Genomic DNA, 18,109 nt, shown 5'->3' on the forward strand with positions numbered 1-18,109 from the left:
GGGAGGACGCGCTGCCTTTGTTCTTCCCTCTGACAGACACAAAGCTTGAAGGCGACTGCGCCGCCAGCCCGGATTGTGTCCCCCGCCGCCGCAGCTGTCACCTGTGCTTTGGGACAAAGTCGTGGTTTGCTCCTCAGATAGGATTTCCAGAAGGGTGTGTGAAAGATAATTGTGGGTCGGCAGTGCGTGTTTAATTGCCAGCTAGTCTGGCAGCTTGTGGACTGAGAGCAGAAAGCCGCCTTGGGCTGTGGAATCAGTGCTTTCACACAGATTTCACCAGTAAACCAAGAAACTGCCACTAAGCAGTTCAGTGAGCAAGACTCGCATGAAAATCTGGAAATGCGTGGTTTGTTGAGAAACTTGCATACCTAAGAAAGAAATGCATGAAAAGCAAGTGACCAGGAGGCTGACAAAGCCATTTTTACAGAATTCTGATTGAAAAGCAGGTTTCCTGTGAGCATCTTGTAGGGGGAAAGTTTGTTTAATCTTGAGAAAATCAAAATTACAACAAGGCAGAGCTCCCGTTTCCGAGCGGGTGGTGAATATCTGCCTCGGGTCAGTCTCTATCCTGATTGTCCCCCCTGACCGGCGTTCAGCTGTGCTCTTCTCTGGGGCAGAGACTAGTGTGTAAAGACCTGGGCTGTATTTCAGAACCCATCGTATTCTTTAGACCCTGCATGTTCAAATGTAGCAGTGGCTAAATTGTGTCACAGTGCATTGCCTGCAGGCAGAAGCTTAAACAAATAGTCAATCTGCCAGCAGTCTTGACTTCCTAGGCTGTTGGTAGGAATTGTTACCTCTCGAAACAGTGCGGGGTTCTTCAGAGAAATCCTTAGCTCCTCACTGGTGGCCCCATTGTAGAATTGTGCCCAGAAGCCTACATCCCAGGGCAAATTATCTTTTGTGGGCCCCAAGCCTACCAGGGACTATTAGGAGTATTAGTAATAAATTTCCCTTGCTTCCTTCCCTCTCCCCCAGAGGTGTGTGTGAGTGTGCTGGTGAGGGAGCAAGGCTAGGAAGCCCCTCAGATTTTCCTGAACACTGCTAAGAAACCTTTGTGACTCTGAACTTGCTCTAGTGTATGCATTTGCAGATGGTAGTACATTTATGAAGTAGTGGGGATTCTCTAGGCAGTGATGTTCTTCACAAGAGTGTCTGGTATTGAAAACCAGGTGACAATTTCATCATTAGAAAGTGATTGCATTATGGAGATTTTGTTAGCAGTACTTGTCTCCCAGTCGTTTTTCTTGCTTACCTCCTCTCTTTACTCTGTGCTGTCTGACTACACTTTAGAAAAATGATACTTTCAGGGGAGGAGGAGCAAGCACACCCTTTCTATAATAGGAAGAAATAAAAGCTACATTATATAAAATCAGTCAAAGTAGTAACCTCTTGTAATTACTTTTTCTAGCACCCCCTGCTTGGTTTTAACTTAGGGAGTCCTAGAGTGTATAGGAACAAATTCTAAGGAAGTTTATTTTCTAAGAAGTGTCTGACATAGTAAATGTTCAGTAATATACTGAAAAATATTTTTAATTGCTGTAGTCTGTAAGGCACTTAAATGTGAAGGTAAAGCTGAGTAATTATGACAAAGAATTTTTTTTAAAGTCCCAGCTAATGCAATGTGCTTTTTTTATCTCTCCAGCTAAATCGTGGGTTACCTGAGAGCAGAAACCTATTATACCCTAGTGTATGGGATTACTGATACACACTGAACACTCAGTTGTTTTTTGTAGATCAGAGACAGTTGAATAGCAGTTTCAGATGGTTCCAGTTTTATTAACAAGTATTTTTACTAATAATTGCAAAAAACAGAAGATCATCTTAAGATCTCGAAGTTTTAAAATCAATTTCCTATTTTAATAAAAAGTTTTCTCCAATTCTGCAAGAAAATATTTATAAATGTTTGCAGTGATTGTAACCTAGTATCCAGTTTAGATGCTTTTTCTCTTAAATTCGTTAGTCATTGGATATTTTCACGAGAATATTCAAATGCTTGCTTTAGGCTACTGGTTGTTCATATCTAGGCTAACAAAACAGGAGGAGGTAAATTAAGATATAGGAGAACTAAAGATCTCTGTTTTTTACAAAGATATGTATTCTCTGTGACTAAATCCTTTTATCCAAGTCACAGAAAACTTGTCAGTTCTCTTTACCATTTTAGGTTACTGTCTTGCTGTATGGATTTCTCCCACTGGGCTTCAGAAGCATTCACCAAGGAAATTGTTCCTTCCTGACCTTTGTCTACTGCATGAGCCCTGCAAAATAGTTTGGACCCTGGCAATGTGGACATTTCATTTAATTCCCCTATTGATCTTTTAGTTAGGTGGTATCTGCTTCATTTTGTCATTAAGGAAGCTGAGCTTCAGCGGTAAGATACTTTGCCTCATAACAACAGCAGGCAGAGTCAGGTTCAAACTAGGGTCTATATCTAAAACCCTTTCTGTTTTCCCACGCCACCTGCCTCCCTAAATTTCTGGTGTGTTAATCATTCTCACTTACCGTGGTCTCTGATGTTGCTCCTTATGTTTATGCAAGCTTATGGAAAACAGTATGGTAAATACCTCAGGTAACTTCCTTAGAGCCATCCTTTCCCAAAGAACTCAAACAAGTACAAAGGAGGGTTTGAACTTACCTGTTACACTGGATCAAGTGTTTCCCATAATTAAAATTGTTTTCTTTGGTCAGAGAACTATCAGTTTGAGTAGGAGAGTTGGCTCAATAAATTATTAAATGTGAAGTAATTAAATATAAGTTGAAGCTGAACCCAGTACACTTATGAAGCTTTTTAAACTGTGCTGCCTTTTAAAATGAAATATTATGGAACAAAATCCGAGTTTCTGTAATAATGTTTAAGGAATAAAATACATTGTGTAGGTATTCATAAATCTCTTTTTTAATTCTGATATTGCCTTTCTGATAGAAAAAAAAATTCCCAAAATCCTTCATGAGTAATACAAAATAAGCTTTTTCCTTTTTTTTTTTTTCCTAGAAACTTTAGTTCTTTTAGAAGGCATGATGAAACTGGAGGAGTCTGAGAAAACAGCTTAACACTCATATTTTCAGTAAATACTATGTTCTTTTATTTTACTTTTGGATGGTAATGATTTCCATAGTTCAGGAACTAAAAGTCGCTCAACTGAAATCTTAATTCCAGCCATCTTTTCATGCAGTCCATACCCCTGCCACCATTGATAAATAGTTTGTTTATTCCTCCAGTGTTTGTAAGCAAATGTCACCATCACTTTTTCTGAACTTTGTAACATGAAAAATAAATGCTTTGCACTTTGTTCTAAGATAACAGGTTGAGTTTTAAATTTTCAGATATGCATTTGAATAATTAGCTCATCTTTGGGCTCACATTTATTTTCACATTTTCATGTAAGAGAATTTCTTTAGGATAGAGATAGCCTCACAGAACCCACTTTCTGTATTAAAGATCAGTAAAATAACAGTAAATCAATGACATTCCTTTTTTAAGTCATTGCATTTTTTTTCTCATTGTTTTTGAGAGCTTTCTTTTGCTGTATTGAAACTTTTCATATGGTGGAAATGCATAGAAGATAAAAATTTTACTAGTATGTACCAGGTTGGCCTGTAAATAGATTAATGGCTAAGAAATGAAAGTCGTGGATTCTTTACCCAGTTAATGCTCTTGATTTGCTGAAATCATTTACTCCAGACTGGTAAAACAGTTGAAAATACTGTAATCTAAGAATGTTATCTTTACTCTTTCCACATTTCATAGTGTCCTATTACTTGGTGTCACTTCAGTATCAGCAAAAGAAACTTTTAAGAATTAGAGAAATGTTGATGATATTTAAATTTTTAATAAAATATTTTTTCACATAGTTTCCTTTGATTTTACACTTGATTTTTGGTTTGTGGCTTGTGAAAATATAAATGATTTAATGTTTGTATGAATGTATTCTGGTCATTGAAAATGAAATAGGGATCTCATTTCTATCTTGAATAAGATACCTCAGGTCATTTTTTTTTATTATTATTTTTTATTTTTTGACAGGCAGAGTGGACAGTGAGAGAGAGAGACAGAGAGAAAGGTCTTCCTTTGCCGTTGGTTCACCCTCCAATGGCCGCCGCGGCCGGCGCACCGCGCTGATCCAATGACAGGAGCCAGGAGCCAGGAGCCAGGTGCTTTTCCTGGTCTCCCATGGGGTGCAGGGCCCAAGCACCTGGGCCATCCTCCACTGCACTCCCTGGCCACAGCAGAGAGCTGGCCCCTCAGGTCATTTTTAAAGTCTTTAAATGGCTAGATGCTAAATTTTATGTTATGTATAGGGGGGTCACCGAGTTCACAGAAAATGCACATTCTTTTTCCATGAGTTTTTTGAGGCCCCCACGTATAGTTTACCACGTTTTTTTTTACAGTGTGTAATGAACCTTCTAAATTGTTGTGCACTATATGGACAACAGTGAATTAATGTAGTATTAAATGTAATAACCCCAAATACCTAGGGAGTCAGGAATGGGTACATGCCTTTAAAATAATGGAAAGATAGGCAACATCTGTGTGTGTGTGTGTGTGTGTGTGTAATTAATTTTTCCTGAGTTTCCCTGGACATTGATGCACTTTATACTTGGAAACGTCATGTTTTGCATTTACATTTTACTAACAACTAAATATTACAGTTCCCTGACCCACTTTTAAGAATCTTAAATGAGGTAGTGTACTAATTGTTTATCATGTACGTGTCAATCTGTCTTGTGGAACTTGAACGCCTGGTATCATCAGCATTCTAGGGTCATTCTGATGTATGATAAAACCAAAATAGGAAGACTGATGGTATTCTTCCGTTACATGAAATGAGACCCCTGATATGATCAGTTTTATATACAATAGATGGGGTGGGAATAGAAAATTCTCTTCCTACTCAAATACATTAGAAAATTTTAGACTTAGAGAAATTAATTTAGAAGTACATGAGTATTATAACTCTGGCATGCTTTCCTGATAGTGATACCATTTTAAATTTTAACTACAATGTTATTATAACAAATTATTAACTGCGTCAATCTCAGAGAACAGAGTATGTTACCCAGGAAAGATAGTTAAGTCTCCTTGGAAGTATACTAGTTTTTTGTTTTTTTAATACATGGCTAATAATTGGTTGACTTCAGCATTATTTTCCTGGAAAGGATGAATATATCAGATGACTCTATTAGATGATTCTTCAAAGTTGGAATGTGGATCAAGGCTTGTTAGTTTTAGAGAAGCAGAAACTGATACATATATTTAAATATGTAAATATATATTTTTATGTATATATAAATATATATTTAAATTCTTAATACAGTCCTTCATAAAATTGCCTTGGAAACTATGAAGGACTGTATTAAGAATTTAAATCAAAGATATTTTCATTAGTCTGTCATTCTTCAGTTATTATAGAAAGATGAGCCTGTCCTTTAAAAGTAAGTTAGAAAGTACACACATATGTAACCTGTTTTGGAGTAGGTGGTAGTGATTGCCTATGAGGAGAGGACCTGAGAGATTTGGATCTGGGGTGCAAAGTAGAAATAAATTTCAGACTCATCATTTTCCAGTGAAAACCTTCACCAGTAGTTCACTTAAAGGTTAATGGTTGAAAGATGATATTCTTCTGGGCTTAGAACATCCTCCCAACCATCCATGTGAATCACAGGTTGAAGGTAACCTTTCTGTGTGACACACATATTTATAGTGTAAAATCAGTAAGGCTTTTTAAAATGGCTTAAATGAGTCTCATTTGGGTAAATTAACTGCCCTACTATTTTGAAAACACATTTTGTGAATTGTGGGTCATAAGGCAGTAACACGTTTTATTCATTATATAAAAGTTTCAGGTAACAGTAATAGTAAATATTCTTTTTTCTTAATTATTTTCTTAATTAGTTTGGCTTAATGAGAAAATGAAAAGAAGAATTTGATGTCTTGAACACCCTGGGGTTGGTTGAGGTTTAACCTCTACTATAATCAAAAAATTACAACAGAATCCTACGGCCAAACTTGCTAAATAAAAAGAAACAATGCAAATGGATCTCCATTAGATGTCAGTCTGTTTAATCATTTTTTTTCATAGAAAAACAGATCACTTTGCCTTTCTTTACTGGAAAATTAGTATTTGCAAACAATTTACCTTAAAGCCAACAATGGCTGAAATCCAAAGGAAGAATGTATAATAAAGAGATTTTCTGGCTGGTGGCGTGGCTCACTTGGCTAATCCTCTGCCTGCGGTACGAGCACCCCAGGTTCTAGTCCCGGTTGGGGCGCTGGATTCTGTCCCAGTTGCTCCTCTTCCAGTCCAGCTCTCTGCTGTGGCCTGGGAAGGCAGTGGAAGATGGCCTAAGTGCTTGGGCCCCTGCACCCACATGGGAGACCAGGAGGAAGCACATAGCTCCTGGTTTCTGATCTAGCGGCCATTTGGGGGGTGAACCAATGGAAGGAAGACCTTTCTGTCTGTATCTCTCTGACTGTCTAACTCTGCCTGTTAAAATAAATAGGTAGGTAGGTAGGTAGGTAGATATTCTTTATATTTTGTCACTGAAAGTAAGCACTCCATGGCTGGCTGTGGGAGTTTGGACCAGTCATTTGACCTCTCTGAAGGTTTTTCCTCATCTGAAAAGCATTGTCTAGGATCCTTTAATTGTGTAAAATTGTATGAAGATCTGTTGTCTGCCAGCCACATTATATTCCCAAGAAAAAGGAATTTGAATTGCAGACATTAAGGAAAGCATCTAATTTTGAGTTCCAGGAGGAACCTAATTTTACAGAGTTTTTCATGAATAAAGTCATGACTTAATTGGACACACTTAGTATTTAGTTTGTAACCAGCTCTGGATCATTCAGCCTTGAGAATAAATAATAAGCAGAACTCAGAGAGTTAGTCACATACCTAGAGTCCAGGCTTTGATAAGGTATGTTTCTTCTACTTTCAGGAGAAAATTTGAAATTTTTTGAAAATAGGTGTTTCTTATAATGGAAACTTACCTTGTATAAAATGGGTTATTTTTCATTTGATGGTATGTTGGAACTCAAGTACCTTTTTATAGACAAAGATATGTTGCTGTGACTCAAATGGAAAAGTTCATCCTAAGAGGGGAGATAAGACAGATAAAAAGTTATTAGCTTTTTTATTTTTAATTTTAACAGTTTATTTATTTGAAAGGAAGAACAATGGAAAGGGAGAGACAGAGTTTCTGTCTGCTGTTTCACTCCCCAGATGGCTGCAATGCAAGGTCTGGGCCAGACCAAAGCCAGGAGCCAGGAAATTTGTCTGGGTCTCCTATGTAGGTGCCAGGGGCCCTAGCAATTGGGCCATTATCCACTATCTTTCCAGGTGCATTAGCAGGAAGCTGGATTGGAAGCAGAGCAGCTGGGACTTGAACTGGCACTGTGATATGGGATGCCGGCATCACAAATGATGACTTAATCTTCAGTGCCACAATGCTGTCCCTGGCGTTTTATTTTTGTGAAATTAATAATACATAATGTACATTTGGAGAAGGAAATGGGCTCTCCCCTTGAAGCTGAGATGGCCTTGAACATTCTTCTAGAGAAAGGTGGAATTTTAGCCAGACCTCCAGAATTTGGGTCAGTGTTCTCTCTGCTTTGTCTTTCCCTGTCATTTATAGCTCAGGATTGTCATTTAGGCTCAAGATAATGGCCATTTTAGAAATGTTTTGGAAAGTTTTCTAGGGGCCAGCATTGTGGCACAGCGGATTAAACTACCACTTTTGATGCCGGCATCCTGGATAGGCAGATATGCACCAGTTTTTTCTTTTTCTTTCTTTTTTTTATATAAAGATTTATTTATTTATTTGAAAATCAGAGTTACACAGAGAGGAGAGTCAGAGAGAGAGAGAGATGTCTTCCATCTGCTGGTTCACTCCCCAATTGGCCGCAACGGCTGGAGCTGCGCTGATCCAGTACCAGGAGCCAGGAGCTTTTTCCAGGTCTCCCACGGGGGTGGGTGCAGGGGCTCAAGGACTTGGGCCATCTTCCACTGCTTTCCCAGGCCACAGCAGAGAGCTGGATCAGAAGTGGAGTAGCCAAGACTCAAACCAGCACGTATATGGGATGCTGGCGCTTTGGGCCGGGGCATTAACCTGCTGTGCCACAGCGCCAGCCCCCTGCTAATGAGCATGGGAAACCAGAAGAAAGTGGCCTAAGAGCTTGGGCCCCTGCCACACCCACATGGGTGAACCGGAGGAAGCTCCTGGGTTCAGCTTGGCCCCATTTTGGCTGTTGGAGCCATTTGGGGAGTGGACAGTGAATGTCAAGCATATCTCTCTCTCTCTCTCTCTCTCTCTCTCCTTTTCTCTCCATCGCTCTGCCTTTCTGTAACTCTGCCTTTCAAGTAAATAAGCCTTAAAAAAATAAAGCCCTCCACTAACTAGTCTGTAGCATACTCTTGGAAGAATCTGTTCCTTTGCTAATCATTGATGTGTGTGTGTGTGTGTGTGTGTGTGTGTGTGTGTGTGTATAGATGAAGGACAGCAAGGAAATAAATATTTTGGGAGAGGCCCAAAATCACATAGGATTTTGTTGAGAAGGAGGGATATGTCATTCAGTATCTTCTTTTTAATGAGCTCTAACGTGAACATCCTCTCAAAGTCTAATCTTACAATAGTATAAGGTATTAAAGTTGTCTACCTAAATGTAGTTTTTTTTTAAAATTTATTTTATTTATTTGAAAGGCTAAGTTTTAGGGAGGAAAAGACAGAGTAAGAAAGAGGTCTTCCATCTGCTGGTTCACGCCCCCAAAATGGCCACAGCAGCTGGAGCCAGGAGCCAGGAGCCTTGAGCCTCATCCAGGTTTCCCATGAGGGTGCAGGGACCCAGGCGCTTGGGTCATCTTCCACTGCTTTCCCAGGCACATTAACAGCGAGCTGGATTGAAGTGGAGCAACAGGAACTGGAACCAGCACTTGTATGAGATGCCAGCAGTGGAGGCAGCTGTTTAACCCTCTGTGCCACAGTGCTGGCCCCTACCTAAAAGTCTTAATTTCTGTGGGGGAAACACTGATAAATCTAGGAAACTCTTGCAGTTAATACAGTCATACATCACTTAATGACAGAGATGTGTCCTCAGAAATGCATTGTTGGGCGATTTCATCACTGTGTGAACATAATAAAGTGAACTTACACAACCTAAAAAGGCAGTGATGTCACTGGGCAGACAGTATAATCTTACAAGATCACATCATGTATCATTCTGTCTTTGACCAAAATGTCCTTACGTGGTGCATGGCTGTATGTCTTAAGTTGCTTAAGCCTGCTGCTTACTGTATGGAACTTTAAGTAGAAAATGTTACTATCTTGACTAATGTCGTTTCACTATCTTATTTGAAGATTATACATTGGAGTGGTACAAACACCATGTATCACTGCTCAGTCTCATTTTGGTTATGTGTGTATTTGCTTCACGTTTTAAAGTTTACCCACTAGAAATGAGATAGATTGATCTCAATTAATAAATTCTCTTCAAAAATTTATTTATTTCAAAGACAGAGTCTCAGAGCTGGAGAGACAAAGAGATCTGCCATGACTGGTTCACACCCCAAATGGCTGCAACTGCTGGGACTGGGCCAAGCAGAAAGTAGAAGCCAGGAGCTTCCTCCAAGTCTTCACATGGGTGCCAGGGGCCCAAGCAGTTGGGCCATGTTCTGCTTCTTTTTCAGGTGCATTAGCAGGGAGCCAGATTGGAAGTGAAGCAGCCAGGCTCATAAGGCATGCTGTCATCGCCGGCATCAGCTTCCCCTGTGGTACTCTGACGCCAGCCCCAGCACATTCTTTTTGGATATAATTAGAAATCTGTCCCAGTCTATTTAGTATCCAGTGGTGAATGTTTATTTGAGTTTTATGAAACAATGTAATTGATCACTGTATTGGAACTTCAAGAAATTTTGAAATATATAATATTAATTCTATATGTTTTCTCACTTGGGGAAAACTTGGAGCATGGTATTTTGGGATAGTAAGTTATGTACAGAGACGAGTGTTTACTTTGTTTATTACTACTATTCCTTACAGCAATAAACAATTCTTTGCTGTTTTTCAGAAACACCTCTTTTCTCCCTCAGGTCTTTTGCATATGCTCTTCCCTGTATATGAAAGGCTTTTTTTTCTAAATGTCGTGTAGGTTATTCTCCTGCTTCCTTGATGCACTCTTTCAGACATCATCTTTTCAGGAGACTTTTTAAAATTAGTAAAACCATTCCCTTTACATAGTGTTTCCCTGGCTCTTCTTAGCTCTCATCCTAGTTTGTTTTCTTTTTCCTCCTCCAATATATTAGCTCTAACATACTGTATATTTTTCTTTTCTGTCTGCCTCCCCACCTCCCCCCATGTAAGCTTTATGACAAAGATGTTTATCTTTTTTATTCTTTTGTATATCCAGGAACGTAAAACATTGTATGTAGTGAATGCTTTAAAAAGAAAATTGCTCCATGAGTGAGTTTGATTGAAAAGTAAAATCAGGAAGTGACTAGTTTCCTTGTCTTTTTCTTCCTGTCTTTCCATATGACTGCCCCCATTTTCAACCAAGCTGTTTCTAGTCCAGGCTTCATTCTGTTGCAGAGTGATAAAATATCTGATGAGAGTTGACACGTAGTAGGCTTCAAATATTTGTTGGGTCTTTCTGAAATTTAAATATAATAGTCTGTTAATATTTTCTTCTTTCCTAGATGTCCGACAAATCTGTGTGTCAGAAATAGCAATAAACTATTGACCTAGTTCTTGAATAATAGATACTCAAGTTCCTAAACTCATCATTTCCGTGTGATGAAAAGACCCTGAAGTAGAAGCCCAAAGTCCTGTTCTGGGTTCAGATAAGTCACTTCTCTGTGCTTCACTTCCTCAGTCTTAGAATGTGTGGTGTTTATCCTCACTACCTCTTAAACCAAAAGATACATAGTGGAGGTGAGTATCCTTGGAATGGGATTTTAAATTCTTACATGCAGTGTGGTATTCTAGACCACATTTTACAACTTTCAAGTATTTTGTTAGACAGTCCACTGAAGCAACTTTGTTTTTTTTTCTGTTTTGATGCTCCCTTGATTGTCATCCCATTACACAAAATTTTATTCAATCTACCATGTTTAATAAGGGGTATATCATATGAAAAAAATGATGGCAGTAAATGCTAGATTGTACTGACTGTTGGAAAGTTTTCTATGTTCTAACTGCTTTTATCCTAGACCTTGAGATTTAATAAATTGCACTTCTTTAGGTTTTTGTCATTTGGACTCCTGTATAAACATCAGTACTTGGAAGTGTGCTAATGAATTTTCCTTTCTCTGTTATATTTAGATGTTTGGATAATACAGAGGCTAGCTAATCTGGGAAAAAGCAATCATATGCTACTCTTATGGAGTTTAGTGACATAATACTTGAGTTGTCACTAGGTTTGATAGCACTAGTTCTGCTGTTATATTAATAATAAAAATGATTTGTGTTAATAAAGTTTTTAATTTATATTTAGCACCTTCAAAAGCCACCTTGCTCTATTGGGATTTTGACCTAGTGGTGAGGATGTGGGTTGGGATACTCAGAGAACCTGGGTTCAATCCCTGACTGCAGCTCCAGGCCCTACCTTCCTGCTAATGGACCAGGGAAACAGGGTAGTTGGTTCCTGCCCACCACGAGAGGCATGGATTGAGCTGCAGGCATTTAGGGAGTAAGGCAGTGAGTGGTAGCTCTCTCCATTTCTCTGCCTAGCAACTGAGTAAATGAATATTTTTAAAAAACAAGCCACTTGCCTGTTTTTCTTTTTTTTTTTTTTGACAGGCAGAGTGGACAGTGAGAGAGAGAGACAGAGAGAGAAAGGTCTTCCTTTGCCGTTGGTTCACCCTCCAATGGCCGCCGCTGCAGCCGGCGCACCGCGCTGATCCTGGCAGGAGCCAGGAGCCAGGTGCTTTTCCTGGTCTCCCATGGGGTGCAGGGCCCAAGCACCTGGGCCATCCTCCACTGCACTCCCTGGCCATAGCAGAGAGCTGGCCTGGAAGAGGGGCGACCGGGACAGAATCCGGCGCCCCAACCGGGACTAGAACCCGGTGTGCCGGCGCCGCAAGGTGGAGGATTAGCCTATTGAGCCACGGCGCCGGCTCCACTTGCCTGTTTTTCAAATTAAGATAAAAGACTACCATTAAATAGCTTATCTTCAGGAGTGCAGTCTATATGAAAGCTGCCATTCTGTTTCTAGTAGCTGAGTGTTTAAACAGCTTTTCTTCTTCCACCATTAAAATGATCAGGAATAGTACTTTTGCAGATAAATTGAAAAATCTTTCTACCAATAACTTGCATCTTTTTGAAGATTTATTTAATTGAAAAGCAGAATGGCAGAGGGGAAGGGAGAGAGGGAAGAAAGAGAAAGAGGGAGAGAAATCAATCTTCCATCTGCTGGTCCACTTCCCAAGTCCAGAGTCAAGAGCCTGGAACTGCATGTGTGTATCCCACTTGGGTGGCAGGTGCATTAGCAGTAGCTAGCAGTAGCTTAAACTGCTGTGCCCTGTATCTGCAAATAAGACAAACAAGGAAATAAAACACCACGGTTCATATGTCGCACTCAGCACTACCTGAAAGTCAGAAAAAGATGATGGTGCGTCTTTGTATCAGATGTCCCTCTGCTCTCCTGCACCATCTTCTAGCTTAGTAAGTGTACTCACTCGTACGAGTCCAAAGAGGTGCTGGTGGTGTGGTGCAGCAGGTTAAAGCGCTGGTTTGAGTTCTGGCTGCTCCACTTTTTTTTTTTTAAGATGTTATTTATTTGTTTATTTGACAGGTAGAGTTACAGACAGTGAAAGGCAGAATCAAAGAGAAAGGTCCTCCCTCCATTGGTTCACTCCCCAAATAGCTGAAATGGCCGGAGCTGCACTTATCTGAATCCAGGAGCCAGGTGCTTCCTCCCGGTTTCCCATTTGGGTGCAGGAGCCCAAGCACTTGGGCCATCTTCCACCACTTTCCCAGACCTGGACTGGAAGAGGAGCAGCCAGGACTAGAACTGGTGCCCACATGGGATGCCAGCACTGCAGGCAGAGGATTAACCTACTGGCCACAGTGCTGGCCCCTGCTCCACTTCTGATCCTGTTCCCTGCTAATGTGCCTGGGAAAGTAGCAGAAATGCTCAATTCCTTGTGGGAGACCTGGAAGAAGCTTCTGTCTCCTGGCTTTGGTCTGGCCCAGCCCAGGAGTTCTTGCGGCTTTTGGGGAATAAACCAACGGATGGAAGATCTCTCTTTCTGCCGCTTCTCTTTCTGTAACCCCACCTTTCAAATAAATAAATAAATCTGTTTTAAAAACAAGAGTCAGAAATGAGTAAGCAGTGAGGGAGGGACTGTCGTATTTGTCAGTACCATTCTAACTCTGTAGCTGTGGCAGCTAAAAGTAGAGCATCACTTTGACATTGATGGTGGTGATAATTTCACCTGTGTTACTCCTGCAAATAAACTCTGCCAGGTCTCTAGTATGTCCATGTTACTTTTTTTTTATAAAGGCATTATTTATTTGAAAGGCACAGTTATGGAGAGGAGAGAGAGAGAGAGAGAGAGAGAGAGAGAGAGAGAGCTTTAATCTACTGGTTCACTCCCCACATGGCCTCAATGGCTAGGGCTGGGCCACATAGGAGCCAGGAGCTTCTTGCAGGTCTCCCATGTAGGTGCAGAGGCCCAGGGATTTAGGCCATCTTCTGCTTTCCCAGGTATGTTAAAAGGGAGCTGGATCAGAAGTGGAACAACCAGGACATGAACCCATAAGGAATGTCACATTGCTCACTGTGGCTTAACCTGCTGTGCCACAATGCAGGCCCTCACTTTTTTTTTTTTTTTAAGGTAATTTTCATTTAAAAAAGAGAAAAAGATCTTCCACACACTGTTTCACTCTCCAACTAGCTCCAGTGGCTGGGCCTGGGCCACGCTGAAGCTAGGAGTGTAAACTCTGTCTGGATCTTTCACATGGGTGACAGGACCCGAATACTTAGACAATCTTAAATTGCTTTCTTAGGCATACCAGCAGGGAGCTGAATGGGAAGCAGAGCAGCCAGGACTTGAACAAGAGTGCATATGGGATGCTGGCATCCCAAGCAGCAACTTAATCCATCACACCACAACTCTGGCCAGCTCTCTGACATCACACTCCATATCCTCCTCTTGCATTCCACTCCAGCCTCTTGGCCCCTTGCTGTTCCTTGACAAATTCCTTGAGCAGCTTAAATTCTGGTTGGGAAGACAAAACATGACAGAAGACTAACTTAAGTATATCAAAACATGGACTTATATGAGTACAAGTGTTTTGTGAGCTCAAAGAGAGGAAGGTAAACTAGGACAGTTTAAAGGAGGTGGGCTTTGAAATGCAGGTAGGCGGGGCTGGTATAGCAGGTAGAGCTGCTGCCTGCGACGCTAGCATCCCATACGTGAACCAGTTCCAGTCTTGGCTGCTCCACTTCTGATTCAGCTCCCTGCTGATGTGCCTGGGAAAGCATTGGAAGATCGCTCCAAGTCCTTGGGTCCCTGCACTAAACGTGGGAGACCCAGAGGAAGCTCCCAGCTTTGGACCAGAGACCAGCCCAGCTCTGGCCATTATAGCAAGGTGGGGAGTGATCCAGCAGATGGAAGATCTCTGTAAAAGGATGAAATTTAGGTAGGCAGAGAGCCAATGATAGGAAGAAAGAAAGAAATGAAGCTTCCTTCATGCAGACATTACTGTGTGTTTATCGTACACATTATCTCTTGAATGTAGAAATGTCTTACAGTTTATTTAGTGAATAACTTGAATGGGGTAATGAAAACGTAGTGCCCTACATGATGACTGAAAACAGTTTGACCAATCAAGTATGTTGGCAAGGGAAATGTATGAAGATGTTTGATGGAGCAAAGTCTGGAGCCTTCCAGTAGAACTTTCTATGAGAATGAGAATTCTTCTGTATCTTTGCAAAACAATGTAATAGCCACCAACTGCATATGACTATTGAAATGCAGCTCCTTTGACCAAGGAACTGAATTTTTAATTAGTTTAAAAGACCACCTGTAGTTAGTGACTGCTGTATTGGATATGCAGGAGAATATTCGGTGTTTTGGAGAGTAAGCAGACTAGGTTTGAGAGAATGAATAGTAGGCTTTTAGAACAGTCCCATCCCTGAATGAGGAAATTTTAAAAAGGAAGTTACCCGTTATTTGGAAAAAGCGATCAACAGAATTTAATGAAAATAAGATGTAGGAAGGAAGGGAGACTCAGAGAAGTTTTGCATTTTAAGAAGCCAAGACTGTGGGTAGTGAATTTGGGCCAAACTTGAGGGATGCTCTGTTGCTTTGGCTGTAAATTCAGATTTGAATAAACAAGTATTACGTTTTCGATAAAGGTCGAAAGGCAAAGTAGAGGGATTTTGTGTTTGAAAACAGAGTTCTGTATTTAGGGTTAGTTAATAGTAATATTTGCTAATGGATAATTGAAATCATGAGTGGATAGGCTTCGAGCAAATAGCAGAGAACCAAAGGTAATGATCTAGTGCCCAAGAGGAATTAGAAGTGAAGACTGATGAAATGTAGTCATACGAGGCTAGGTTTGGTAGAAGATGCCCTTGAGACTGTCATGTAATCCATTAATTTCACTAAGAAGAAAAGTGATGCCCAAAGAAGTGAAATGTATTTAATATACATATCCTTTACATGTGAAATTGAGGTCTTGAACCCAAATTGCCTGCTGACGTCATTGATAGGCTGCCTTTCCCATTATGTTGGTAAAGCAAGAAAATGTTTATGAGAAATATAATTGGAGTTAGGGTAGGATGGGTCCCAGGTTGACAGAGTGGGCAGAAAATGAAATACAGGGTGGGGAAATGGAGTTAGTAAATGTGCGCAGCTTCTCTGAGAACTCTGGTGATGATGGGGGAGATTGAAACAGTTCTGATTGGAAAAACAGTAAAATCTCAGTGTTGTCAGTGCCCACAGGACTGAACAGACTTTTCTGTCATGTCATTAGAGGATAGAAGTGAAAACAGGGTGTGATCTGCCTCTGTGCTGCCTGGGTAGATGGAAGTGTTTGATTGTAGGATATGTCAGAAGTGAAATAATCTTTAGAGCTACTGAAACTATTCAGTGACCGACCAAACCTTCTGGTTGTGTGTGTGTGTGTGTGTGTGTGTGTGTTTGCGCGCGTGCGCATGCATGCACATGCAGAGAGAGGAGGGCTTTATTTATTTATTTATTTATTTATTTATTTTTTGACAGGCAGAGTGGACAGTGAGAGAGAGAGAGAGAAAGGTCTTCCTTTGCCGTTGGTTCACCCTCCAATGGCCACCGCGGCCGGCGCACTGCGGCCGGCGCACCGCTCTGATCCGATGGCAGGAGCCAGGAGCCAGGTGCTTCTCCTGGTCTCCCATGGGGTGCAGGGCCCAAGCACCTGGGCCATCCTCCACTGCACTCCCTGGCCACAGCAGAGAGCTGGCCTGGAAGAGGGGCAACCGGGACAGAATCCGGCCCCCTGACCGGGACTAGAACCCAGTGTGCCGGCGCTGCTAGGCGGAGGATTAGCCTAGTGAGCCGCGGCACCGGGAGGAGGGCTTTATTGTATACCCTTCTGATTTGGATTAAGATATGGATTGTGCTGGCGCGGCGGCTCACTAGGCTAATCCTCCACCTTGCGGCGCCGGCACACCGGGTTCTAGTCCCGGTCGGAGCGCCGGATTCTGTCCTGGTTGCCCCTCTTCCAGGCCAGCTCTCTGCTGTGGCCAGGGAGTGCAGTGGAGGATGGCCCAAGTACTTGGGCACTGCACCCCATGGGAGACCAGGATAAGTACCTGGCTCCTGCCATCGGATCAGCGCGGTGCGCCGGCTACAGCACGCCGGCCGCGGCGGCCATTGGAAGGTGAACCAACGGCAAAGGAAGATCTTTCTCTCTGTCTTCTCTCTCTCTCCACACTGTCCACTCTGCCTGTCAAAAAAAAAAAAAAAATATGAATTGTTAGTGTGATCAGAATTTGGCTTGGAAAGATAGGACTTCATAATATTTCCTGGTATTTTTGCCAGTTGATCTGCTAAGATCTAAAAAGAATCCAAAGAGGTATGCTCTTTCTTTTAATTACCAGTACTAAAAGACCAACTAAAGTTGAATGTACCCCAAATGATACATGTTTGTATCTTTAAAATATGGTATCTTTTAGATGAAAGAGAATTTTTAGTGAAATGCAACCTAGAGAAGGAATTTAAGACTGAGGACCTAGAACACTGAGTTACATTGAAGCTGCTTTTAGAAAAATACCTTGAATGATTTCCTTGGCTTTAAATCTAGAAAATTGAAATAGAAGAGATTTTAATTTTACATTGATGTCCTGATGCTTTAGAAGTAGGACTTAACAGGGAATTTAAAGCTGAGAATTAAATTTGTTTCTTTAATTTCTGCTGTGAGCTCACTTGTGAGAGCACATGACTGCCACCCTTGGTTATTTGCTGATCATAGCTGGTCTGTAGGTATTAGGATTATGATGGAGAATGTTGTGCTTTTACTGTAAGTCACTGAATTCTGAATGAATTGCCAAATTAAAAAGCAAGTTCTTTGATGCCAGATTCTCAGAAGAAAAAAACTAAAACACAGAAAATTTAGAGTTTTGTTTTAATAATTTCTTTAAAGAAGGTGAATTGACTTACCTTGAAAAAATAGTGTGTATGTGTATATATATATATATATATATTTTAGGATTTTATTTATTTGAGAGGCACATGTATAGAGAGGGAGGGAGAGACAGAAACAAAGGTCTTTATCCACTGGTTCACTCCCCAAATGGTCACAGTTGCTGGAGCTGGGCCAGTCCGAAGCTAGGAGCCAGGAGCCTCTTCTGGGTCTCCCACGTGGGTACAGGAGTCCAAGGATGTGGCCCATCTTGTATTGCTTTCCCAAGGTGTGTTAACAGGGAGCTGGATCATAAGTGGAGCAGCCAGGACTTGAACTGGCGCCCATGTGGAATGCCGGCCCCGCAAGTGGAGGCTTAGTGCACTATACCACAGCTCCAGCCCAACTCTATATATCTGTCAAGTATGCAGTATGACAGAAATTAAGAAATTCAACCTATACAAAAGGAAGAAAAAGACAAAGTATTTATTAGCCTTATTAGCAGCACGAG

The 18,109-nt window shown here is 41.1% G+C and overlaps 1 protein-coding gene and 1 pseudogene across 18 annotated transcripts in view; both read left to right on the forward strand.

Moving 5' to 3' along the window:
• TMCC1 (transmembrane and coiled-coil domain family 1) overlaps window positions 1-18,109 on the forward strand; it is a 223,321-nt gene that overhangs the window by 100,464 nt on the left and 104,748 nt on the right. The gene's annotated exons all lie outside the window — the stretch shown is intronic.
• Window positions 1-18,109, forward strand: part of LOC149124447 (U6 snRNA-associated Sm-like protein LSm3 pseudogene) — a 96,119-nt pseudogene that overhangs the window by 24,617 nt on the left and 53,393 nt on the right. The window lies entirely within an intron of this gene.

The sequence above is a fragment of the Oryctolagus cuniculus genome, chromosome 10 (assembly GCF_051225735.1).
Source record: "Oryctolagus cuniculus isolate XC-2025 breed Fujian yellow rabbit chromosome 10, ASM5122573v1, whole genome shotgun sequence".
Lineage (NCBI taxonomy): Eukaryota > Metazoa > Chordata > Mammalia > Lagomorpha > Leporidae > Oryctolagus > Oryctolagus cuniculus.